We start from the raw sequence: 26,199 nt of genomic DNA, 5'->3' as shown, positions 1-26,199 counted from the left end.
AAGTTGCAGAAAGTTTCTACGGTTTCGAGCTGGAAATTCTCATTATCAGTTCTCTGCATTGCCCTTTGGCTTATCTACTGCCCAGAGTATTCACAAAGGTTCTGGCTCCAGTGATAGCTTACTTCAGGCTTCAAGGAATTCAAATCTATCCTTACTTGGACGACTGCCTGATTCTGGCTCAAGAAAAGGAAGACCTTCTACAGCATCTGGAATATGTTATAGCAGTGCTAAGATGCCTAGGGTATTCTGTGAGCGAAATAAAGTCCAGTCTAGTACCCTCTCAAGACATGTGCTTTCTGGGTGTAAGACTGAATACAGCAGCCCAGATGGCCTTTTTAACCCCGGACAAACAAAAGAGTCTGTCACTTTACTTCCATCAACTATCTCATCAGTCCGTGCTGACTGCAAGGACAGTCCTTCAAGCATTAGGGTTCATGGCATCTTGTATTCTGGTGCTTCCCAATGCCAAACTGCATATGAGGAAGCTACAATGGTATCTCAAAATGTATGGACACAGCACTGCCAGGATTTGGACACTGTCATTCAAATAATACCTTGCATTCAAAAGGAATTTTTGTGGTGGGCTCAGGAATGTCACCTAAACAAGGGACTCTCTGTGACCCGGCCAGAGGCAAGTCAGATTCTAACGACAGATGCCTCGGACATTGCTTGGGAGCTCATCTGAATGGAAAGTGGATACAAGACAAGTGGCCTGCCAGACTACAGCATCTACATATCAACATGAAGGAGATGTTAGCAGTCCAGTTTGCATTAATGGCTTTCAAGGAGTTACTTCTTCCAGGGCAGGTGTTGATTCTAACAGACAACACAACTGTCATGTGGTACATCAACAAGCAAGGGGAACACATTCTTATCCTCTATGCAGGCAAGCAATGATTTTATGGGAGACTGCGCTAAGCTTGCAACTAACTCTTCAGGCAAGGTTTCTGCCAGGAGCACAGAACTCCTTAGCAGATGTGTTAAGCAGACAAATCATGGATCCCCACGGTGGAAACTGGATCTTCATGTATTTCAGAAACTGACAGTGTCATGGGGAACTCCAGACATAGATCTGTTCGCTTCTCCACTAAACCACCAGCTGCCAAAGTATTGCACAAAGGGGTTTCATCACACAGCTTGGAAAGTGGATGCTCTGTCTTTCAGTTGGAAAAACCTTCATGTGTATGCCTTTCCACCTCTACCGCTTCTTCCAAAGGTACTATTAAAGGTCAGACAAGACAGGCCAAGGATGATTTTGATAGCTCCAGATTGGCCTCGGCAACACTGGTACCCACTTCTAAGGAGTCTGGTAAAGAAGCCTCCATGGCCTTTACCTCTGATTCCTCATCTGTTATCTCAGAAGGACGGTCATCTGCTCAATGTCAAGCTTCAATCTCTTCATCTCACAGCCTGGCATATTCTGTGTTGAAACACAGCAGGTCTCAACTTCCTCAACAAGTTTTAAATGTGATTATGGAAGCTAGAAGGCCTAGTACTAGGAGAGTGTACGCAGAAAAATGGAAGAGATTTTTATTTTGGAGTACAGCAAAGAATTTGGAGATTTCAGAGCCTAATTTGAGTGTGGCTCTACAATATCTTACTGAATTATTGGACAAAGGTTTGTCCTTCTCTTCCATAAAGATTCATGCTGCAGCAATTTCAGCTCACTATGATTGTGACCCACCTTTGTTTTCGCATCCTTTGTTCAAGCAGTTTCTTAGAGGGCAAAGAATATAAGACCCCCACGTAGAGCTCCTACTCCTGCTTGGGATCTCAATTTTGTGTTGGAAAAACTTACTCTACAACCTTTTGAGCCTGCAGCTACTGCTGAATTGAAATATTTGTCATGGAAGACTGCTTTTCTGTTGGCTATTACTTCTGCAAGAAGGGTGTCTGAATTGCAGGCCCTTATGGCAGTAGAGCCCTTTGATTTTCCATAAGGACAGGGTATCATTACGTACTAATCCTTCCTTTATGCCTAAGGTGGTTTCTAGTGTGGCTTTAAACCAAACTATTCATTTGCCTACGTTTTTGCAGATCCTCAAAATAAAGGGAAAAGATTTTGCACACTTTAGATGTACACAGGCAATTGCGTTATTATTTGAGCAGGACTAAGAATTTTAGGCAGTCTCAGCAGTTACTTGTTTCTTTTGCTTTGAGTTCACAGGGCAAGCCTGTGTCAAAACAAACTATTTCTAGGTGGATTGGCTTTTGCATTGCATTTTGTTATTCCCATCATGGCAAGGAGATTCCAGCTGGGATTAGGCCTCATTCCATATATGTACACAGTGGATATAAAACCCCCTGTTAAAATGCCAGGATTTTGTGATATAAAAAAGGAGACCACGATAAATCATTTCAAAACTTTTCCCACCTTTAATGTGAGCTATAACTTGTACAATTCAATTGAAAAACAAATCTGTTCGTGGAAAAAATATAAAAAATAAAAAAACTTACCTGGTTGCATAAATATGCACATCCTTAAACTAATACTTTGTTGAAGCACCTTTTAATTTAATTACAGCATTCAACCTCCTTGGGTACACACCTGGCATCAATTAAAGAGACTCTGATTCACCCCGAATTAAGTTCAGCTATCCTAGTAGGATTTTCCTGACGTTTACTCAGTTGCCTGCTACAGCAAAAGTCATGGTTCGCAGAGACCTTACAAAGCATCAAGGGATTTCATTGTTGAAACGCATCAGTCAGGAGAAGTGTACAAAAAACCTTCCACAGCATTGGATATACCATGGAACACAGTGAAGACAGTCATCGAAAAGTGGAGAAAATATGTGACAACGGTGACGTTGCAAAGAACTGGGCGTTCCTCCAAAATTGATGAAAAGACGAGACTAAAACTGGTCAGGGGGGCTGCCAAGAGACCTACAGCAACACTGAAGGAGCTGCAGGAATTTCTGGCAAGTACTAGTTGTGTACTACGTTTGACAACAGTCTCCTGAATTCTCCATATGTCTGGGCTATGGGGTAGGGTTGCAAGATGAAAGCCTTTTCTTGCACAGAAAATCATCCGGGCTACTTCAACTCTCCCAAAAGCATGTGGGAAAATGTGTTGTGGTCTGATGAGACCAAGGTTGAACTTTTTGTCCACAATTCTAAAAGGTACGCTTGGAGCAAAAATAACGCTTCACATCATCAAAAGAACACCATCCCCACATTGAAGCATGGTCGTGGCAGTATCATGCTTTGGTGTTGCTTTTCTTGAACTGGGACTTTTGTCAAGGTGGAGGATGTTATGAACAGTTCCAAATACCAGTCACTTTTGGCCCAAAACCTTCAGGCGTCTGCTAGAAAGCTGAAGATGAAGAGGAATTTCACCTTTCAACATGACAATGACCCGAAGCATACATGCAAATCAACAAAAGAATGGCTTCATCAGAAGAAATTAAAGTTTTGGAATGGCCCAGCCAGAGCCCAGACTTAAATCCAGTAGAAAATCTGTGGGGTGACCTGAAGAGGGCTGTGCACAAGATATGTCTTCGCAATTTTAACAGATTTGGAGTGTTTTTGCAAAGAAGAATGGGCAAGTATTGCCAAGTCAAGATGTGCCATGCTGATAGACTCCTACCCAGGGAGACTGAATGCTGTAATTAAATCAAAAGGTGCTTCAACAAAGTATTAGTTTAGGGGTGTGCACACTTATGCATCCCAGATTATTGTACGTTTTTTTATTTTTTATATTTTTTCCCCTAACAGATTTGTTTTTCAGTTGAATTGTACAGGTTATAGGTCGCACTAAAGTTGGGAAAAGTTTTGAAATGATTTATTGTGGTCTCATTTTTTAATATCACAAAAACCTGGCATTTTAACAGGGATGTGTACACATTTTATATCCACTGTGCGTGTGTGTATACATATATATATATATATATATATGTGTGTGTGTGTGTATATATATATATATATATATATATATATATATATATACGGAAACACTTTATAACTTCGAATTACTGAAATGTCGAATTTCAGTATCTCGAGACTATAAAGCCGAATGTTAAAAATAGCGAAAGGTCATAATCGCGAACTCGAATGTATGTCAAATTCGCGGTTATGACCTTACGCTGCGTAATGTCCGGGATTGTGTTTTGATGGTGCGCGATGCCGTGTGTGGATGTAGGTGTTATGTCAGGTAAGTGTTTTCTAAGGGTTTTGAGTGGGAGTTAGAGTGTGTGTGAGTGTGCTGATGTGTTTGATGTGTGTGTGTGAGGGGTTGGAGAATGTGCGTGTGTGAGTTGGCTTTTGTTTTGTGTTTGTGCGATCTCGGAGTTAGTATATATAAGTAGGGGGGGTGTAGGGGGGCTTGCCCCCTGCTTATGTGTGTATGAGTTGTGTATGTGTGTAGTTTTGTTTGTTTATGTTGTGATGTGGGTGCTGTGGTGTATGTGTGGTATAGTGTGTGCGGTTTTTTCGGTGTTGTGAATTTCGCGTTTTTTTGTCTGTGTTTTGTGGATTCGGTTTTATAGTCTCGATATACTGAAATTCGATATTTCAGTATTTTGAGGTTATAAAGTGAATCCATATATATATATATATATATATATATATATATATATATATATATATATATATATATATATATATATAAATAGAAGTATGGGTCTACTTCAGAATGTCGAACTCCTAGAAGATCGGAGATCACATCTTGGAGACGAAATGAATGAAAACCCATCTAAGCGAAAGAACGGATTAATGCAGATCTTCCAAGGGTAAGTAAGTAATCAGTTATTCCAAAACTCACAAAAGCTAAACTGCACCATCCTCGACCCAACCAGGTGGTGGCTACACCCCCCAACTAAATATGCAAAGTCTGAGATTGCACTACATTTGGGAAAAGGGTGAAGTTCCCCTTGTTAGCCAAGAGGTTACTTACCCTGGGAAGGTCTTTGTTGATCCAGTCTTTCAGTGAAGTGGGGTTTCGTTCATTTCGTCTCAACAGTGTGGTCTTTGATCCTCTCAGATTTCGATATTTTCAGGTAGACCCATATTTTATGTTTATATATGCATGTGTGTGTATACTTCCCTTTCCTTTTCAGCAGGTGCCATGGAATCTTTTGCATCTACATAAGCTGCCACTGTCTGCGAAGGAGGGCACACTCAGGAGTGCAGCACCCTCTTAAGGATGCACTGCAGTGTCAGCAATCAAATTATGTAGTTTAACTAGAACCCACAGTCTTCTGGTCTTTAAGCAGCCTAGGCAAGTGTTCTAACTGTTGCGCCACTGACATGGCTGTATTGTGGTTGTGTGTGAGAGTAGTTGAATATAAAATGCAGCAGAGACTCCAGCCTTAGAAAAGAAAAGAAAAATGCAAGTTGTTCTCAACCAAGTGTCTTAGGGCTTTCAGCAAATTCACAGCCAGTGTCACCAAAACACTCATACTTGCAGATTACACTCTCTTTCAGTAAGTATCTGTATCTGTTTCTTAGTAGCTCAGGGCACTTATAAAGACAGCTGCATACTATACACATTTTCACTTCTCTTCTCTTCCCTCCTTTTTAATTTGATGCATAAAGAATGATCCTTGTGCTTTCACATATTAAAAAAGCTGGACTTAGCAATTTTCCCACTTTGTGGCATTTGTGTCCTAGTCCACTTCCTCGGTGCACAACATGCTGAGCATAAAATAAATTTCACATTACTTTCAGTCGGAATTTCTTTGTCTTGATGTTGCATCCCTTTGCATATCACATTGGAAAATATTGTGTTATGGAAAATAAGCAGCTATTCAATCTCAAAATTCTCAGCTCTTTGACTCTGTAATGTTATACAGCGCTGCACTTTTTTCCTTTCTTGGGGCTGTATAGCCATTAGCATTTTATAATCTGAAGGTTAATAAACCCGATAATAACCAAGTGCAACTTCCCGAATCTGCTGAAGATTGCAAGCCCGCAAATAAGTGGTGGCTGACACAGGGAGGGAAGGCAAGACCTTTAACTCTCAAAATATCCCATTTTAAAAACCTTTATTTTTTTTCAAGAGATTTTCATTGATGGTGTAAGTCATGTAAGAGTGACAACGTACAAGTCACCACTGTTCTTAACCAAGAATTCTCAAACTTGTCAGTATTTTTCACTGCTTCCACTCTAAGTGAATAGCAACGCTACCCAACAACACAAATTAGGGCATTAAAATCTCATTTGCTGTTCCTTCACAGGCATTATGAGGACAAAAACAAGATTGTGTAAGGATGTCTGCGCCTTTGTGAAAATTTACGGTTAGGAAAAAATTAAGATGGTGTTAAGTAGTTTTTGGGGGTTTTGGTGTGGTTGGATTGTGTAGTGTGTCATGGTAAGATAAAAAATACATATTTTTGCAGCGTGTCCCTTAATGTTGCATTACTTCTCCTAAAATATGATAAAGTATTTTGCTACAAAAACACAGGAAGGGACCTGTAGCTATTTGTTATTTCACACCTATTGAAGTCATTGCCCATAGTGGCCTGTTAACAGGAATAAATTCCAGCTGCATCCTTGTGTCTCCTTCCAGTTCAGTGTGCTATCTTACTTAAACTCCCCTTTTTATAAATAGCAAATAGATTCCACTGGGTGTTTCTGTCACTCTCCTTTTAATAGCAAATAGATTCCGCTGGGTGTTTCTGTCACTCTCCTTTTATATATCTTTAACTGCATCTTAAAAAAGTAGTAGTACAGCAGATTCTGTCTATTCTTAAACATACTCAGCTAAAGCAAAAAGATTTCCCATTTTTTAAATCACCAGTATTCATTTGTACCAGTTATTGTAAAGATTCTGTATGTGCTGTTTTACCTTTGTTTGTCAGTTGTTATAAATAATCAATATGTGCTGCCTCATGTAGTATTTGCACACTATTGGGTAATTCATACTTCAATTGGCAGGATCCATCATGCTTTGTTATAGTTGTCCCCAATTTGAAATAATCATATCCATGCCCATCGGATGACCTCTGTATCCCCCAGTGAGCAAATACACACTATGGTTGTTGAGTCATACCATTGCTGTACTTTAAACTGTTGTCTCTCTAATACCATTCTGGCCTTCACCAGTTGTTGTAGCAGTCCTCCAGTCCTTGACTTTGGACAACTGTCTTGTTTGAAATGTTAAGCTACCAGACTATGGTAGTTCCATCAGACACTGTGGCACTTGCATTTTGACTCTTCCACTATCCCTTTCTGAAATAGTTTTTTTGCTATTATCTGTATAGCATGCCTTTTTAACTCTGGCATAGCATAAGGTTTTGAGTTAACTTTTCTCTGCATTTAAATTGCCTTTAACTGCTGTTAAGTGTGTACACACACATTGCAACTTGCTGCTGTCTTCTAATTACTAATTTGTGTGTGCAGACTTTAACATTGCTGCATGTTTTGTGTGAAGTGCTTTGCTAACAGATTTATGCCGTACTCATACTCTAACTTTTGTCAGTAAATTCACTGTACTCTGCTCTTCAGGATGACAAACAGTTGCCTGTGAAACCATTATTATACCCATTAGAGTGACCTCTTGTTATGCTCTCTAAACTGTCATTTTGGCTTTTACGTTCATACTTTTTGCTGCCTGTTAAGTTTCAGATTTGTTACAAGTATCATAACATTTGATGTCAGCACTTTCTTGTTTGACCCCACTAATACATTAAGTTTCTATACACTTCATGTCAACTTGTTTTTATAGATTGTCGTTTTTCATCATATTGATCACTGCAGCTGTAACCTTAGCTATGTGTGTTGTATCCTGGCAAGGATGCAACAGTCATTCAGCTTTCAAAGCTTCAGGGCACCTTCCACATACCCAAACCATCAGTCAGCTTGAGCTGAGCCTACTAAAAAGGCAGGTTTGGGTGCCAATCCCTCAGAGCTTTCCTGCTGTTGGAAAGAGCACTCCTCTGAGGGCTTTCTGGGACTGACAGTCTGCTTGTGTTGTTCTTTTGCTGGTGCATCATTTCCCTTTGTGGAAAAGCCTTCCACATTAAAATATAAAGTATTTTTTTGTGCTTCCTTATTTATGAAAGGTCTTTTTAAGCTAGGAGTTAGTTTTAATGGATTGCTTTTTTTCCCCATCAGTTTAGAAGTTGTTTAAGGTAACTGAAAACCTTTTTTTTCCTCTGGAGAAGTTGCGTTTGCATAACCTTTTTGGTCTGGAAAATGTGTAAGTGATTTTTACTGTGTTTTTATGTGAAAAAGTGACTTTAAGGACTTTATTTTTACCAACTTTTTTTTTTTGCTTTTTTTCTCTAGAAAAGTGGCACCATTTCATTCAGCTATGCCTTGGGACAAACTACTGGTCTCATGGTCAGTCCTTCTTGCAGCCACAAAATAAAAAATTAAGCAACCGGGCTTTGTCATCACAGCACGATAGCTATGTGCCTCAGCTGCAGGTGAATGATGCTGTTGTGGCCATAGCTTGTTGCTCAGACTACTCCTGTTTTACCCCAGATTTCTTTGGTGTGGCATCTAGAGCCGGTATGGACCAGGGTTTAGCCATATCCTGTATGGCTATTGGGGTCCCCTCAGTGAGCAAGGGAGAGCCACTGTTGTTGGTCATTGGAGAGGGAAACAGGAAAGACTTCTCTGTTTTGTCAGAATATTGTGCCAATTCCTGGCGAAGCTGCTGCTATTAATAGCACTGTTGGCCCTCTTTTTCCTGTCAAAAAGAAACTGAAAACTAAACGTGTATCTTCTACTCCTAAAATGTCCTTAGCCAGGAGTAGTTTACTGGGTCTGGCTCAGGGTTTGATTCAGGCTGTTGCCTTCTTATTACCTCTTCTCCTGAAGAGATGCAAGATTCTAAATCTGGACAGAAAGATAAAGAGGACCGGTACAGGATGTTCATCGTGTTACCCTGCTGCAGTCATCACACTTGGGTTATCCTGTCATCAGGCGGTCCCGCAGTCGGCCGGAATACCAAAGTCTTGGTCCGGCGTCGGTTGCTGTCACTTCTTCCCTGATGTCAGTGCGCCAGGGGTATATATAATGCAACCGACGCCATTTTCTCCAGTCTTTCTTGCCGCGCGGTGCCTGAAGCAGAAGCAACTCGCAAGTGCTGGTCGGCCGACTCCTGAGATTTTCGAATTCGAATTTCAGACCGAAGTCTTCTATAAAGCTAAGTACCCCGTTGGGGAAACTTTTCTTGCCTCAGACCGATGTCAGAAAAAGTTAACAATTGTATTTCTTGTGGGAAGCAAATACCTCATAAGGATTTTCATTCTTATTGCATACCTTGCCTAGGCCCAGACCACGACGTCACTAGTTGTCATTTTTGTGCTAGATTTAATAAGCGTACTATTAAAAGACGCTTTGATTTCGCACAACACTACTTCGGTAGAAAATTTAACTACACTATGCCGTGGGAGCAACCAACTACCGGCGTGCACAAAAAGCGTAAGGATAAGGACAGACAGCCTAGGCCTAAGCCAGATTCTGAGGCCTCGGCTGGTCCGGTCTCCAGTTCTCCGGTCCTCAGTGAGGCTCCGACGCAGCCCCTGACTACCGCTGATCTGGAACCCGAGACCGCTTTGGAACTTTTGACTGAATGTACCAGGCCGACGCAACCATTTTGTTCAGGCCCTACAGACAACATTGCTGATAATGATATAATGATGTCGGCACTGCAGAAACGCCATCGGTTTCTGAAGGCGTTTTCAGACCGACACTCACCATTAAAACGTATCCTAAAATGAAGACTCCTATTAAATCTAAAAGGGTTACACTTCAGTTCCCTGTTCAAGGCCCCATGCCTAAGAAACGGATGCTTAAAATGGCTGAAGATTTGATTTCTTTAATCAGGGGTTCCCAGCCCCCTCCAGACAAAAGGCCTAGACAACAGGAAGATTATGCATCCTCTGAACAAGTCTCCATTTCTTCAGACTCCTCTGAGGACCAAGATTACTCCTTCTCCCCTTATGAAGATTCTGATGCTGAGGATTCCATTCCCTCAGCTTCTCATCCTGAAGACTACTCCTTTGGGGTAACTTTACACACTATGAGGGAACATTTTCACTGGGAAGATCAGGACTACTCTGACTCGAAGAAAAGGCTCAGAGAGTTTATTTTACTCCCCCAGCACAGACCACTTGCCATCCCACCAGTTTTAGATATTGTGGATGATGTTTACTTAGAATCCAGTTTGAACCCAGACTCTCTACCTCCTGCTCCGGCCAAGCCCGACAGATACTATAGAGTGCCTGATTCCCACAAATTTCTTTATAAAAGCCCTGTTGCTGACCCAGACACAATCTCCCAGGGTCCCAAAGGGGCTAAGGCTTCTATGGCTAAAAATCCAGTACCCTCTGAGACAGACAGGTGGGGGAAAAAGGTTTACACCTCAGCCACTCTAGCTATGAGGGCACTAAATTGCCAATTTCACATGCTTAAGTATCAGCAATTCCTAATCTCTCAGTTAAAGCAAAAAATGACCACTCTACCTCAACAGTCATAATTGAAAGAAATGCAGGATCTGTTGCATGCAACTGAACAGGTGGGCAAACATACCTTACAATGTGGGTTTGATTCTTTGGAGGCCTCCTGCAGAGCAGCTGTCACTGGGTCTGTTATATGTAGGCATGCTTGTTTAAAGGAACAAACTCTGCCTGATCATGTTAAAGCAAAGCTTTTAGATGCTCCCTTACAGCAGGATGTTCTTTTTGGAGTTAAAGCAGAAGAAATCTTAAAGAAAATGGAGGATAAGGCAAAATCTATGCAGACAGCCAAATATTTCCTACAGGTACAGCCACCTCGCTTCAGCAGAAACTGACCAACAAAAAATTGGTCCTTTCCAGCTACAGACAGACCACAGAGGGGTAAATACAGACGTCCAAGAGGCAGAGGACAACCACAAGCCCAGTACAAACCTCGCTAATGGGGCACTACATCACAGAAGGGAGGAGAAGACAGGTCCCAACCTACCAGAAGGCAAACTCAATGACTTGCACCTCATCTGGCCAAGCAACACTCTCTTGGCAGCCCCCTTGGGAGGAAAACTCGCACTTTTTTCAGACAACTGGCACATTGTCACAAAGGACAAATGAGTCCTGGACATAATTTTACAAGGATACAAATTCCATTTTCATACCTTGCCGATGAAAAGAGGAATGCCAAACCTGCCACAAAATCAATGGGCAGAGGCACAAAAACAAATTACAGCTCTCATGGACATGAGAGCCATTCAGTTGGTACCTACTCGAGGGTAAGGCCAAGGATTTTACTCAAGACTCTTTCTAGTGCCCAGAAAGGGCAATGCCTGGAGACCAATTCTGGATCTTTCATTTCTAAACACCTTCTTACAAGTACCCAAATTCAAGATGCTAACACTACAGCAGCTTCTTCCCATGTTGGGCAAGGAAGCATGGCTAGTAACGTTGGACCTCAAGGAGGCATACCTGCATGTCCCTATCAGACAAAGTTGCAGAAGATACCACCGTTTCATTGCAGGTTCAACCCATTACCAATTCTCTGCTCTGCCCTTTGGCTTATCTACTGCGCCCAGAGTCTTCACAAAATGCCTGGCACCAGTAATTGCATACTGCAGACAGAGGAATTCAAATATACCCATACCTGGATGACTGCCTCATCCAAGCAGAAAGCAAGGACATTCTCTTACAGTATCTGGCTTTTGTAAAACATCTACTAAATTGCCTGGGGTACACAGTAAACGAAAAGAAGTAAAAACTAGTACCCTCACAAAATATGACATTCCTGGGTGCCAGCTTGAATACAATGGCCCAGAAGGCTTATCTGGCGGCAGACAAACAACTACAACTGACTCAATATTTCAAAACTATGGCAACAAAGACCCAATTAACTGCAAGAAAAATTCTGCAGGCCTTGGGCTTCATGGCATCTTGCATGCTACTAATACCATTTACAAAGCTGCATATGAGGAAATTACAGTGGTACCTAAAAAGCGTATGGTCTCAACACAGCCACAGCTTGGACACAATGATATCTCTCATTCCCTGCCTACAGCAGGAGTTTCTATGGTGGTCACAGGCATGTCACCTCAACAAGGGTCAGCATTTCACCTTGCCCCCAGCCAGGCAAATTATCACAACAGATGCATCAGACTATGCTTGGGGGGCACACATGGCAGGACAGTGCATTCAAGGCGTATGGACTGCAGATCAAAGGAATCTGCACATCAATCAAAAAGAAATGCTTGCTGTACAGAAAGCTCTGACAGCCTTCAAGAATCTATTACATCCAGGACAACTTACAATAAAGACGGACAACACCACAGTAATGTGGTACATAAACAAACAAGGGGGTACTCACTCCTACCCTCTATGCAGGCAAGCAATGATCTTATGGAACACAGCTCTGGCTTACCGAGTTCAGTTACAAGCTCAATTCCTGCCAGGAAAGAAGAATACATTGGCAGACGACCTCAGCAGAAACATCATGGATCCCCACGAGTGGTAACTAGATCAACAAGTATTTACAATGATAACTCAAAAATGGGGCCTTCCAGACATAGACCTGTTTGCCAGTCCTCAAAACTACCAACTAACAACATTTTGTACAAGGCCACTTCACCATCAAGCTTGGAAAGTGGACGCTCTCTCTTTCAGTTGGAAAAACCTGACAGTATATGCCTTCCCTCCATTGCCTCTCCTCACAAAGGTACTTCTGAAAAAAGGAGAGACCACGACTGATTCTCATAGCCCCAGACTGGCCACGCCAGCACTGGTACCCACTATTGAGGAACATGGTCCACGGCCCACCTTGGATATTACCACAAATTTCCCATTTGCTCACACAACAAAACAATCAGATACTTCACAACCAGCTCAAAACCTTAAATCTGGCTGCATGGCATATCAACTAAGCATCCAGTCAGCTCCTCTTTCCCAAACAGTTCTGGATGTTATCCTGGAAGCTAGGAGGCCAAGCACCAGGAAGGCTTATTCAGACAAATGGAAAAGGTTTTGTGCCTGGAACCAAGCCAAAGGCCAAGACACAATTCAGCCTCACATGCCTCATATTCTACAGTATTTAACTGAGATGTTGCACAAAGGACTTTCCTTCTCCTCCGTTAAAATCCATGCTTCAGCTATTTCAGCCCACTACAACATGGATCCACCCTTATTTTCACATCCACTCCTAAGGCAGTTCCTCAGAGGGGCAAAAAACATTAGGCCACCCAGGAGAGCACCTACACCAACATGGGACCTCAATTTTTTTCTGGAAAATTTAACACTACCTCCTTTTGAACCAGCTTTCTCTGCAGATCTACAGTTCCTATCATGGAAGACTGCCTTGCTGCTAGCAATAACTTCAGCTAGAAGAGTCTCAGAGCTACAGGCATTAATGGCAGTGGAACCTTTCCTCATTTTCCATCAAGACAAAGTTTCTCTACGAACTAATCCTTCCTTTATGCCTAAGGTGGTTTCCAGTGTGGCTTTAAATCAAACCATTCACTTACCCACCTTCTTCCCAAATCCACAGAACAAAGGTGAGAGACTCCTGCATTCCTTGGACATTCACAGGCAACTTCGTTACTACTTGGACAAAACTAAGTCTTTCAGAAAATCTGATCAACTTTTTGTATCCTATCCTACAGCTTCACAAGGAACGGCTATTTCAAAACAAACCATTTCCAAATGGATAGGTCATTGCATACCTTTCTGCTATACCCATCATGGAAAATCAGTTCCTGCTACCATTAGGCACCACTCTACCAGGGCAACAGCTACTTCTACAGCCTTTCTCAGGGGGGTTCCAACCAAGGAGATTTTGGAAGCTGCAACTTGGAGTTCAGTACACACCTTTACCAAACACTATCATTTACCACTTTACTCTAAGACTAGGGCGGGCTTCGCCACTGCAGTTCTGCAGGGCCTTCTAGCCTCCTCTAACCCTCTATAATTCCTCCACCCATCCTTAGCTTTGGGATTCTACCCAAGTGTGATGACTGCAGCAGGGTAACACGATGATCGTAGTACAGTTTTGTACCTACCATAAATGTAGATGTTCGAGTGTACACCCTGCTGCAGTCCAGGTTACCCTTCCTCCATCCCCTCTTATCTACCTGGCTAAATCTCTTCAATATCTTCCTGATGTATTTGCTTATAGCTGAAGGGATTTTGTGTTTGTGCAAAGTATACTCAATTTGGTACTAATTACTGACCACTATTTGGGGGGCACCTGACATCTGGGGCAAGAAAAACTGATGAAAATGGCGTCGGTTGCATTATATATACCCCTGGCGCACTGACGTCAGGGAAGAAGCGACAGCAACCGACGCCGGACCAAGACTTTGGAATTCCGGCCGACTGCGGGACCGCCTGACGACAGGATAACCCAAGTGTGATGACTGCAGCAGGGTGTACAGTCAAACATCTACATTTATGGTAGGTACAAAACTGTACTTTTTTCTCCTCAGTTTTCTGATTCAGACTCAGAGAGCAGCTCAGTTTTTAATTCTTCCTTGGGGTTTTCTCTTTCTCTGAGAGGATTTCCAGATTGTGCCAGCATTTTCAGTGGGAGAACAGTATGATTTCTCATTCCCTCAGAAAATACTATGAGCTGTTAAAGAATTAATTTCCAAAATCTTCATCTATATTTGGAGGATGTGTGTGTCACTGCCTGTAATTTTCCTGATAAGCCTACTGTCCCTAAAAAGGTAGATATAATGTGTAAAGTTCCTCAGTCTTTTAAGTTTTTTATACTGTCTTCCAAACCTGATCCAACAGCAATAGCTTTAGTTAATTCTACTGCTGCCAAACATTTAGATAGTTCCAGTCCACCTTGTTCTGGTAAGGACAGGAAGATTATTAATAAGTATGGGGGAAAAAAGTGTATGCTTCTGCAAGTTTGATTTTCATATCTTTGAATTGTCTGGTTCATATGTTAAAGTTTATTCTGACTAATTGTGAAAGTATGGAGAACATTTGGTTGCAGTTTTTTTTCTTGTGAGGAAAAATGAGCTTTAGAGTTAAGTCCTCAGCCGAGCGTCCAAGCCAGGCGCCACTACTCTCTGTATGAAACCACTGCTTCATGTCCCTGCTCCAAGTAGCTGACACACACACACACACACACACACACACACACACACACACACACACACACACACACACACACACACGGGAAAGGCTGGTACAGATTACCCGCTGTACCACCTTTGCCCAGACTATAAGCTAGATTCACTGCCACCAGTCAGTTATTGTAAGGCTCTTAAAAGGGTATACAATTATAATGAGTGAAATTAATATTAATACAAATGGTAATGTTGACCAAACAGCCAGGCATTCAGGAGTGACCTGAGTTATCGCCAAATAAATATATGCAAATACTCTCGAAGGTCAAAATATTTTCTAAAAGGACCAGCCCCCATGGAAAGTTTAAATATATTTAATAAAAGAAACATAAAAATACAGTAAACACCAGAGTTTCAGCCACAAAAAATATTAAAATAACACCAATGGATAGATTCACACAGATTCATAAAAACATTACTTAACTAATCTCAGTGTATTTTCCTGACTCATCTAAAGAGTTACTATTCCCTGGCTCACTTATTAGAGCAAGGCAAGATGAAGTGAGGGGTCCTTCTGTGTCAGGTTCCAATAAACAAGACTGCTCAGTCTGACAGAGACTTTACAATATAATGCCTGAATATTATTCTGGGATAGTTTACATAATTACGTCACATCTGGTCATCTGAGTCTGTTTCCCACACTATCACTAGAAGCTGCCAGGATTTTAGCACTGTGTGTTACCATACACACAGATGAAATCTCTGCTGCAGCTCCTGGAAGTCTTAAAACAATTTCAAACTTCTGTCCTTCCAGAGTAGCAGTTGGCTCACTCCAAAGACAATATAGAAAACTTCTTAGTACAGACTTTTTGTCTCTGGATGCATTCAGAACTGTGAGATAAAATCTTTATGGCCAAGGCCCAGTAATTTAAATGTTCTTACTATTTCTCAAAGTCCGGTGGATTGAGATTAACCTCTTTTCTTCCAGTATCCTCTTTTACAATATGTAAATTTAAACAGTTACAGTAATGCATGCACATTTCAGGGCACACTGTTGATAAATTTTAACACAAGCCACTTTACAAATACATTTTCAATACAAGCATCTGTACAACTCAGTTTGATATTCAAATAATATATAATTCTTTACTGAATTCCAACTAGCTGTGCTGACATGTTACACATCCACTGCCCTACTTCTACTGGCATAGCTGGCAGTACCTGCTGTCATCACAAGGTACATCAGCAAGCAAGGAGGAACCAAGTCATGCCCCCTATGCAGACTAACCATGTTATCTTGTGATATGGCTTCACAGCAGAGTCTTACACTGTGAGCATTCTGCACTACATCAGAACAAAACTGTGTGGCAGACAAGGTGAGCAGGACAAGGACAGGCCCTTACAGTTGAAAAGTAGACAAGGGATCTTCCAAGATTTGCTCCATCTGTAGAGAGTTCCTCAAGTAGAGCTGTTTGCCTCCCCTCTGAAAAATCTGCTAGCAAGATTCTGTTCCAAGACTCCACATGAGAAGACCTGAAAGATGGATGCCTTTTTTTTTTCTTAGGTAGGAATATTTCTGTATGCTTTTTCATAATTTCTGCTGATATCCAGGGCACTTTTGAAGATTCAGAAGGAATCCACAGAGATCATTGTGTGGATTCACTTTTTCCCAGGTAACAGTAGTTGTCTGTTTTGGAATTGGCCAGGCGCAGTTAGCACAAGCTTCTTCCATGACCGGATCTATGCACAAAAAAGCAGGGGTATTTGATACACTCTGACACCAATCAAGTTATTTGACTACCAGGATGATAGGGTATTAATTCCCTTTAGGTACAAGTTTACTGTGTATGTACAGCACATGCTAATGGAAGCAAGAAGGCCTGCTACTAGAAAATCATATTTTAGCAAATAAAAAAGTGGTCTAGTTAGTGCCAGAAACGTAACTAGCACCCATTCAAGGCTAGTTGATCTGTGGTTTTGCAATATTTGTGAAAGTTACTATCCTGTGGTGGTCTTAATCGTTCATCAAGGTTCATGTATCAGCCATTTTAGCGTGTCTGCTATGGATCCTCCTCAGTACATTCTCATGTCAAAACATTTTCGGAAGGGTGTTTGCATAAGAGGCCTCCAAGAAAACCTGTGGTTCCTCCTTGTGATCTTAATTTTGTGTTAGGAAGTTAACACATGCTCCATTTGAACCAGCTAACCTGGCTCACTTGAGGTTTGTAACATGTAAAACAGTTAAACTGAGTGCTCTGATTTCTGCAAGAAGGGTATGCAAGTTGCAAGCTTGTATGGTAAGTTAACCCTACCTCATTTTCACAGAGACAGGATTTCTTTGAAAACTACTCTTCCTTTTGTCCCTAAAGTGGTATCCAAGTTTACTTTTAAGACAAACTGTCCATCTTCCCATTTTCTTTCCTAAGCCAAAACATGAGGGAGAAAGGATACTCCGTACCTTTGATGTGTGCAGGCAAATTGGGTACTATCTTGACAGAACTAAAGCTTTCAGATTTTAGGATCAATTGTTCATTTATTGTGAAGGTAAGACTGGGCAATCTCTGTCGAAACAAATGGTTTCCAAATGGTTGTCTAAGGCTATTACCTTTTATTATACTCACCACAACAAAGCTTTTCCAGGCAATGTCATGACCCACTGTACTTGTGTCTTGGTGTCATTCATGGCTTTTTGGAAAGGGTTGAGTATTAGAATTATTCTAGAAGCAGCAAATTGGTCCTCTGTACATGTACAAAGTACCATTAGCTTGATCCCTTCTCAAGGTCTAGATCAGGCTTTGCTAGGACCATTCTCCAGGAGCTCTTGTACCCTTCTGCCACCTTCCAAATGTAGTAACCTGGACTTATCTACCCATATAGCTAGGGCTACTGTAACGCTACTGAACAGTGATCAATATGATGAACATCGTATAGTTGTGTTAGTAAACTTACAATAACAGTAGATGTTTGGTTTATGCCAGGGTGTGGACATTTACTTTTTGTCCTTCCTAGCATTGTCCTTTCAGGGCTCAGTCTCCCTCTGTGTGTTGATGTGAAAGCTCTGAAGACCTTGGAACCCAAACCTGTCATTTTATTCAGCTCAGCTCAAGCTGATTGATGGTTTTGGCACATGTAAAGTGCCCTTAAACTTTGGAAACTGTCTTTCTTTTATGTCCTTGTCAGGATGTAACCCATATAGCTAAGGCTGCTGCAGCTGTGATCATTTGAACATGTGCTGGTGTGGTACGTTTACTTACACAACTGTACTTTCTTTATCATAGGTACTTTGTAGATGCCTGTGATTTTTGCACTACATTTTCCTGTCACTTCAGCTACAGTTCTCAATTTTGCTGCATGACATGGTATAAGAATATGACGCATTTTGGATAACTTCATCTTTCCTCTTTCCTGTCTGTTTGACCTACTGCTCTAAGGTGCAGATTTCCTTGACTGCAGAAGCTGTTGGCCTTTTCTGTGCTTTTTTAACACAGTTGTTAAGTTGTTGCTTAAGACATGGGCACTCATGCATTAATAGAAAAGAAACCTTATTAAAATTTTCAATTAACATTACAGCTTACATGTGTGATCTTTTTTATGATCACTGCTGCAGTAGCTTTAGCTGTGTGGGTTATATCCTACAATAGATATAACAGCCAGCTAGCTTCCAGAGCTATAGGGCATGTTGCCAAACAGTTATGCTACCTGAGCTGAGCTGAAGAGAAAGAGTAGCTTGCGCACCAAGTCCTTCAGAACTTTGATGCCATAGAAGAACCCTCCTCTTGTGGGCTTTCATGGATCAGCGATCGACTAATGTTTTTTATTGCTCAGCTGGTAAGATGTTCTTAATGAAATCACTGTTGCAGTATTCCTGACATATGGGACATCACAGATGACATCTGACTGTGGTACCAAAGCTTTACCTTCCCTAGGTTGCATGTCCGCATGACTTCAGCTTGTATGCGTAGGTGTATAAAGATGGACTTAAGAGCAGGGATACTCAGAGTCTCTCTCCACCAGCCCAAATGCAGGTTGTTCATCAGACTGTTCTTTGTTTGGTCATTGGTGCCTTTGCTCCGTTCATTTAGCCAGGTAAGTGCCCCACTGGAGAACCTTCATTTTCATCTTTTGATATTTTGTTAAATTTGTGTATGTCAGCTATGAGGGTTAAGTGCAAGTATAATAGTCAGATTCCATACAAGGACTTGCATACCAAGTGTCTTTATTTTCCATACACCTGGAATATAATCACAAGTCTTGCTCTATCCATTGTTCATTCCAAAAACCTTTAGGTTTAGGCTTTCTACTGTCAACACCTTTCTCAAAACCCAGCACCTTGTGTGCTTGGCCTAATTCGTGATGGCTGACTCTGCTTCATCGGATGTCCCTGTGCTGCTAGAGAAAAAAAAACTTGAGGCCTTAAAATGGATCTGCAGGCCAGTGTTTCTGAATCACCCACTGAGGTTTCAGAACCTGTGGTCCATCAGGCTACTTCCATCAGGCTACTTCTCACTTACCCACTACTGAGAACTCATCGGAGGCCAGTATAGCTCTTGAGGCCTTGCAGATTGCTGATATATCCGAGGAGCCACCTCCCATCATTTTAGAAGGGACTGCAAGGCATCGCTCAAGTTCTAGTTAGAGAAATCATCCCAGGTTCTCTGTCAGAGATTATACAAAAGCTCTTCTACATGTCTTTTCTCCTCTTCCTTCCAATGTCCAGGTACCACTAGTAGGTAAATTGCAATTACCTTACTGTGAGTACTTGAGACCGACTAGTTTTACAAGTTATTCAGCAAGATTGTGTAATAAAATTTCATAAATATGAAAAGTTAGTCTCATTCCACAAACATTTCATCAAGTACAACCACTGCATCAAATTATGGGTCTGCCTTTAGTTGCGGAATGCATTATGAAGGGTATCATTACACTAAAGAGGTTAAAGCTTTGATCTGATGTCAGTTTTCATTCAATCCTCAACTAATGTGTTCTGATCTGATCCCTTGGATCCCACTGTGCCGTTGCAAAAGCTCATGGCAACTTTGAACTCACAAGCTTCTCCCCTACCCACAATGCACCAACCCTATTTACCTCAGATGTCGTTTGCCTCATGTCAGAGAAAGATGTGGTGTCTGAATCCTCTCGAGCTAAGTGTGATTTTTTTTGTCAAAAGTTTGTTCATTCTTCTAAACTTTAAAGCATTTAAATCTTATCTCCACGTGTTATTATTAGTTACCATTCCTGGTATTTTCTATTTTCTCTCTCCTTTTTCTGCAGTTCATTGTTGTTTTACAAAATAATAATATACAATAATAATTTTTCTTCAAGTGCTATAACTGTCACTTCAACCTTGTTTCTTTATACTATGGTTTATTGACTGCCTTTCTGTTGGTGTTCTGTGCAATGGATGAAAAAAAGAAAGGCCCTGCAGGGTTTAAAAAGTGCCTTAAATGTGGATATTAAATTCCTTTTTTGGAGGTGCACACACACTGTGTGTACTGCCTAGGTTCTCTTCCACTTACTGGAGGACTGTGACATTTGTCATGGATTTAATCCGAGAACGATTACTGAGAGAAAGAACAAATTGATTCTTAAAGACATGCTGCCTACCTCTTTTGAGGAGGCCTTATCTGGAGTTTCTTCTACAAAAAAGTCTAAATAAGCCTCTCCAAGTTCTTCCTCATCATCTTCAACGGCTTTGGAACAAGGTAGGAAGAGACCAATATTTAGACATTTTGAACATAAAAGAAAAAAGGCAAAAGCTTCAGATCAGACTTCATCCTAGGATTCAAAGCTCAAAGAGAAATCTTACTTGGATCCAACCTCAACATTGGATACTAATCAAAAGGGAATTGAATTACTGGATCTAACCACATCAGATCCAGCTAAAAGTTCCACTTCGATACGTTTGCTATGAAGTAGGTATTCTCCCTCTGTGGACCCCATGCCTTCAAGGGTTACATCACCCTTCCTGGAAAGACTGAAATCTCCATCTGTCATATCCACTCACTCTTCCAGAAGCCTCACAGAAGAAGATGTGGAGAGACTGGTGAGAGAGATTTTCTCGGTGCAGAACCAGTCAGATGTCCTGTCGACTCATACCCCTTTGGGTCAGGAGATCGTTCTACAACTACACCACCTTTACCAGTTCCTCCTTTAACACCGAACAGGACCTCAGAGCCCTTGGATCCAAGTTGCCCAGCACCATGTTTTTCAGATCTGAAGATTATCTTATCCTTGGATTTGAAGTTGAAATTGAGAACTTTGGTCCAGTCGAATTCAGAGACCTCTTAGAGCCAAGACTGTCATGTTGGATCTGAAGTGTTAGACTCGACTCTGAAACATTCATAGTTGTCTCTACACCTTTGGGCCTTGGCAAGGGTTAGTTTGGCTCTGATGTCTGCCTCAGGAAGGCTGTCTTTGGAGCAGGGTAGAACCGGGATCCAGAAGCTCGCCTTTTCGGATCAGAGGTCCTATCCCTCTCTGGGACAGTCTGCCTTTGAGATTATGGAGAGGGCCCTGTCTACAGCTGTACTCAGTCACATATCGCTTACTCAGAGGTGATCTCTGCCTGACTTACAAAGCCATGTCCAACTCAGAATTGATGGACATGTTCCACCGAAAGAAATCCAAGTCACTGTGAGCCACTCGCTCTAGTGAGCTAAACCTCGCCACAACAATAAATAGAACATGCTGGAGGGATAGATTCCTGTCACAGAGACTCCCCATGCTTTGGAACAAAATTCCTAACTACATTAGGCAGAGCCCCTCACTAACACTCTTCAAGAGAAACCTTGACGAGTGGATGGGTAACAGAAAATACACCCCTGGGATCACTTCATTGGCTCTTCTTGACAGAGGCTCAGTTAATTAGTCAATGGGGCGGCAAAAGCTGACCCACTCTGGCTAGGCTTATAAATGCCCTCTGGCGGATAGCCTAGTACCTACCTATGAACCTACATCATTGACACAGATGGTTCCTCCCCCCATCAGAACTTTAACTTGTTACCTTTCCATCTCTGCACTTGGAGTATCATCTTTCTGCATCAGGACAGCTGGTACTGAAACCCCAGGCTTCCCAGCAGGGTATCCCCATTTCTTCTGATACTTCCCCAGAGCATCCCACTGAGAAGGTTCCCCAAGAAGAAAACATGCAAGAGGGAGCACTTAGTTTCCCCAGAATCTGTCACAGAAGATACAGATTTTGAGAAAGGTGGAAGGGTTCTCATAGTCACCTCCTGATGTCTCGTTTGGAGACATCCTAGAAATCCTAAAACAGAGAAGTGGCTGGAAGTCCAGCAACCCTTCGTCTGAAGAATCTTTATTCTTGGAGGCGTTCGGTACTAGCTCGTCTACCTCTTGGGTGACTTTTGCCTACAAGCTCCTTGAGTTGATCTGTCGGCAGGCATGGAATGATCCGGACACCACTAAGTCAGTTCCTCTGAGACCTGACAGAATTATGACAGCACCGGAGGACAAGCAAAGGGTACCTGTTGATGCCTTGGTCATGGCAGCAGCCACTAAAAAAGAACTAGATGAGAGTTCCACTATCCATCCCCCCAACAAGGGGTTAGGGATGATGGATAGGTTTGGGAAGAGTGTCTCTGCTTCAGTGGCCTTCGCTCTAAGGTCGCTGAACTGTCTTGCACATTTCACCAGGTTACAGAAGGACCTGATTAAAGAACTTGGACACCCTCTCAGGATCCGTTTCTGAAGAAGTGCAAGCCTCTGTCACTTCTCAGTTGGCTACCCTTCAATCAATACCCAATTCTTGCATTAGGCTCTGACTCAAGGGCAGTGGGTTCAGCCTTTTTCATAAAGAGACATGCCTGGATGCACTTGTGTGACTTTTTGAAGCCCTTAAAGTTTTTGTCAGTGCTTCTTTTGATAGCCCCCAAAGTAAAAGAAACTTTGTCCAGGTGTGAGAAGGATGGAAAGACCCTGTCTGCCATGGGCATACGTTTTTCCACCCCTCAAAGATCCTTATCGAGGTGGAGAAAGATGTGGTTCAAATAATAATAGGGGCCTTTACAGGATACGCGTGGAGGAGGTTGCCCCAGGGGCGGGGGGGGCATCCAATGTTAAACACCGCCCACTCAGCAGAAATAGTCCACAAAACCAAGGGTAGAGAGATTCGTTCTTTGGCAGACCCTTCCAGCACTCCTGAAAGATGGCCCAATTGTCTCCCTCTGGAGGAATTCGGGGGTCATTTTTCCCTGCACCCGAGAGCTTGGTTACACATAAAAGATACTTGGGTGCAAAAGATCATTTCCAGAGGTTATATTGTATCCTTTTTCCTTCCTCCTCCCCATTCAAAAAAAATCCCCAATGTTCCACCCAGTCAGAAGGAACAAGCGGCAATTCATATACAAAAGCTACTAGAAAAAAGTCATCAAAGAGGTCTCCAGACCAGATAGAATCCGGAGCCTACTCTAGATTAATTTTAGTGCCAAAGAAAGCAGGGGACTGGAGACCGAATTTTGGATCTCAATAACTTGTACAAGTCTTTTCAAAAAACCAAGTTCCGTATGGTCATGCTTCAGTCCATTCTTCCTTTATTGGAAAAGGGTGAGTAGATATGTTTGATAGACCTTCAGGATGCATACTGTCACATAAGACACTCCAAGATGTTCTTAAATTTCCAGCTGAGAGCCCTTCATTACCAGTTCAGAGTTCTGCCCTTTGGTCTCACCACAGCCCCCAAGATGTTCAAGTGTATGGCAGCAGTGGCAGCTCACTTGAGACTGCAAGGATTCTGGTGTTTCCATATCTAGACGACTGACTCATTTTCTCCCTGACCAGGTATCAGCTCTTAGTGGCAAAAGAAAAGGTTATTCAGACATGTGCTCTTCTAGGTGTAACACTAAACTACAAAAAAATCTCATTTGGAACCAACTCAAAACCTAGAGTTTATAGGAGCACTTATTGATAAAAAGTTGACCGTACCCACACTTCCCCTTACCAAGAATTCAGAGAATAATATTACAGGTAAAAAAGATAATTTGCTGTACCAAGATTGCAGCACGCTTGGTTCTTCAGGCTTTGTGATCAATGGCTGCACCGATAACACTGGTACCATTGGCAGATTTTATATGAGAATTCTTCAATGGATGCTTACCTCACAGTGGTCAGTAGTTCTTTATCCCATGTCCCCTGTGGTATGAATCACCAGCAAGAGAGATCTGAAGGGGTGGATTGAGTCAGACCAAGTTTTAAAAAGGCTGTTTGTTCATTCCTCCTCAACCCAAGGCCATAATGACCACGGATGCTTCCCAGCTAGGGCGGGGGGGGGGCATTACCAGGGAAAGACAGAACAAGGGGCATGGTCCCCTGAGGAAGCGTTTTGCATATCAGTGTTCTAGAGATAAGAGCAGGGCTTTTAGCACTGCAGACCGTTCAAGATGCACTCCACTTAGGGACAGTTACATTACAAACAGACAATATGTCAGTAGATGTTCATCGTGTTTCACTGTTGCAGTCATTACACTTGGGTTATCCTGCTGGCAGGCTACTCCCAGTCGGCCTGAATTCCAAAGTCTTGGTCCGGCGTCGGTTGATGTCGCCTCTTCCCTGACGTCAGTGTGCCAGGGGTATAAAAGATGCAGCCAACGCCATTTTCTTCAGTCTTTCTTGCCGCACAGTGCCCGAAGCAAAAGCAGTTCGCAAGTGCCGGTCGGCCGACTCCTGAGATTATTAAATTCGAATTTCAGATCCGAAGTCTTCATTAAAGATAAGTACCCCGTTGGGGAAACTTTTTTTCTTGCTCCAGACCGATGTCAGAAAAAGTTAACAATTGTATTTCTTGTGGGAAGCAAATACCTCTTAAGGATTTTCATTCTTACTCTATTCCTTGCCTAGGCCCTGATCACAACGTTGCTAGCTGTCGGTTTTGCGCTAGATTTAACCAACGCACTATTAAGTGTCGGTACGATTTTGCCTTTCATTACTTTGGCCGAAGATTCAATTATATAATGCCATTGGAACAAACGACGACCGGAGTTTATAAAAAGCGCAAGGAAAAGGACAGGCATCCGAGGTCCAAAGCCGACGACGAGGCTTCCGTTAAGCCAGTTGCCGTTTTGCCGGTTCTCAGTGAGGTGCTTTTGCAGCCCCTGACGCCCGCCACCTCAGAGCCACAGGCCGCTGCCGATTCCCACATGGAGCCAGCTAGGCCTCTGGATACTCAAGGTATTGGACACTCGGAAATTATTCCCTCAGATGGGTCCGGAGCCGCTGAGCAGGCATCAGCTTCTGAGGGTGTTTTCAGACCTACACAGTTATATGTAAAGCCTACCTCAGCTTCCAAAGCAAAGACTAAAGCAGCTCTAAAGACAAAGAAACAAGTACAGCATTCTCCTGGACAAACTTCCATGCCTAAAAAACAAATGCTCAAAATGGCAGAAGACCTAATTACCTTGATCAGGGGTTCCCATCCCCCTCCTGATAAGAGGCCTAGGCAAGAGACAGAATATGAATCTTCAGATCAGGTTTCCATTTTCTCTGACTCCTCTTCTGAGCAGGAATACTCTCTTCCTCCCTATGAGGATTCTGATGCTGAAGAATCTATTCCTTCAGCCTCTCCTCCTGAGGATGTATCTTTTGGGGAAACCCTGCATACCATGAGGGAGCACTTCCACTGGGAGAGCCAAAACTACTCAGAATCAAAGAAAAGGCTTAGAGATTTTCTTTTACTACCTCAGCACAAGCCGCTTGCTATTCCGTCTGTGTTAGACATTGTAGATGTATTTTCAGAGTCCGCCCTTTCTCCTGACTCTTTACCCCCTGTCCCTGTAAAACCAGACAGATACTACAGGGTTCCAGACTCACATACATTTCTTTATAAAAACCCTGCTGCTGATCCAGAAACTATTTCTCAGGGTCCCAAAGGGTTCAAGGCTTCTACTGCAAAAAACCCTATCCCCTCTGACAGGGATTCTAGGGCACTAGACAGAAGGGGGAAAAAGTTTACACTTCTGCTGCTTTGGCTGTGAGGGCTTTAAATTGTCAATTTCATATGCTTAAATATCAGCAATACTTAATGTCACTGCTAAAACAAAAAATGTTGGCAAATTTTGATTGTGCAGAAAATAAGGAAATGCAGGATTTATTGCATGCAACTGAACAAGTGGGAAAGCATACATGGCAATGTGGTTTTGAGTCTCTAGAGGCCTCTTGCAGGGCCGCAGTTACGGGTTCTGTCATTAGGAAGCATGCTTGGTTAAAGCAACACATTCTACCTGATC

The 26,199-nt window shown here is 42.3% G+C and overlaps 1 protein-coding gene across 3 annotated transcripts in view; it reads left to right on the top strand.

The window, feature by feature from the left end:
• Positions 1-26,199, top strand: part of LOC122801567 (U2 snRNP associated SURP domain containing) — a 2,423,494-nt gene that overhangs the window by 859,903 nt on the left and 1,537,392 nt on the right. The window lies entirely within an intron of this gene.

This window comes from Protopterus annectens, chromosome 5.part0 (genome assembly GCF_019279795.1).
Source record: "Protopterus annectens isolate FY-2018-M chromosome 5.part0, PAN1.0, whole genome shotgun sequence".
In the NCBI taxonomy this organism is placed as follows: Eukaryota; Metazoa; Chordata; order Ceratodontiformes; family Protopteridae; genus Protopterus; species Protopterus annectens.
Note: the sequence above shows the minus strand (reverse complement) of the source record. Positions and strands in the feature narration are given on the sequence as shown.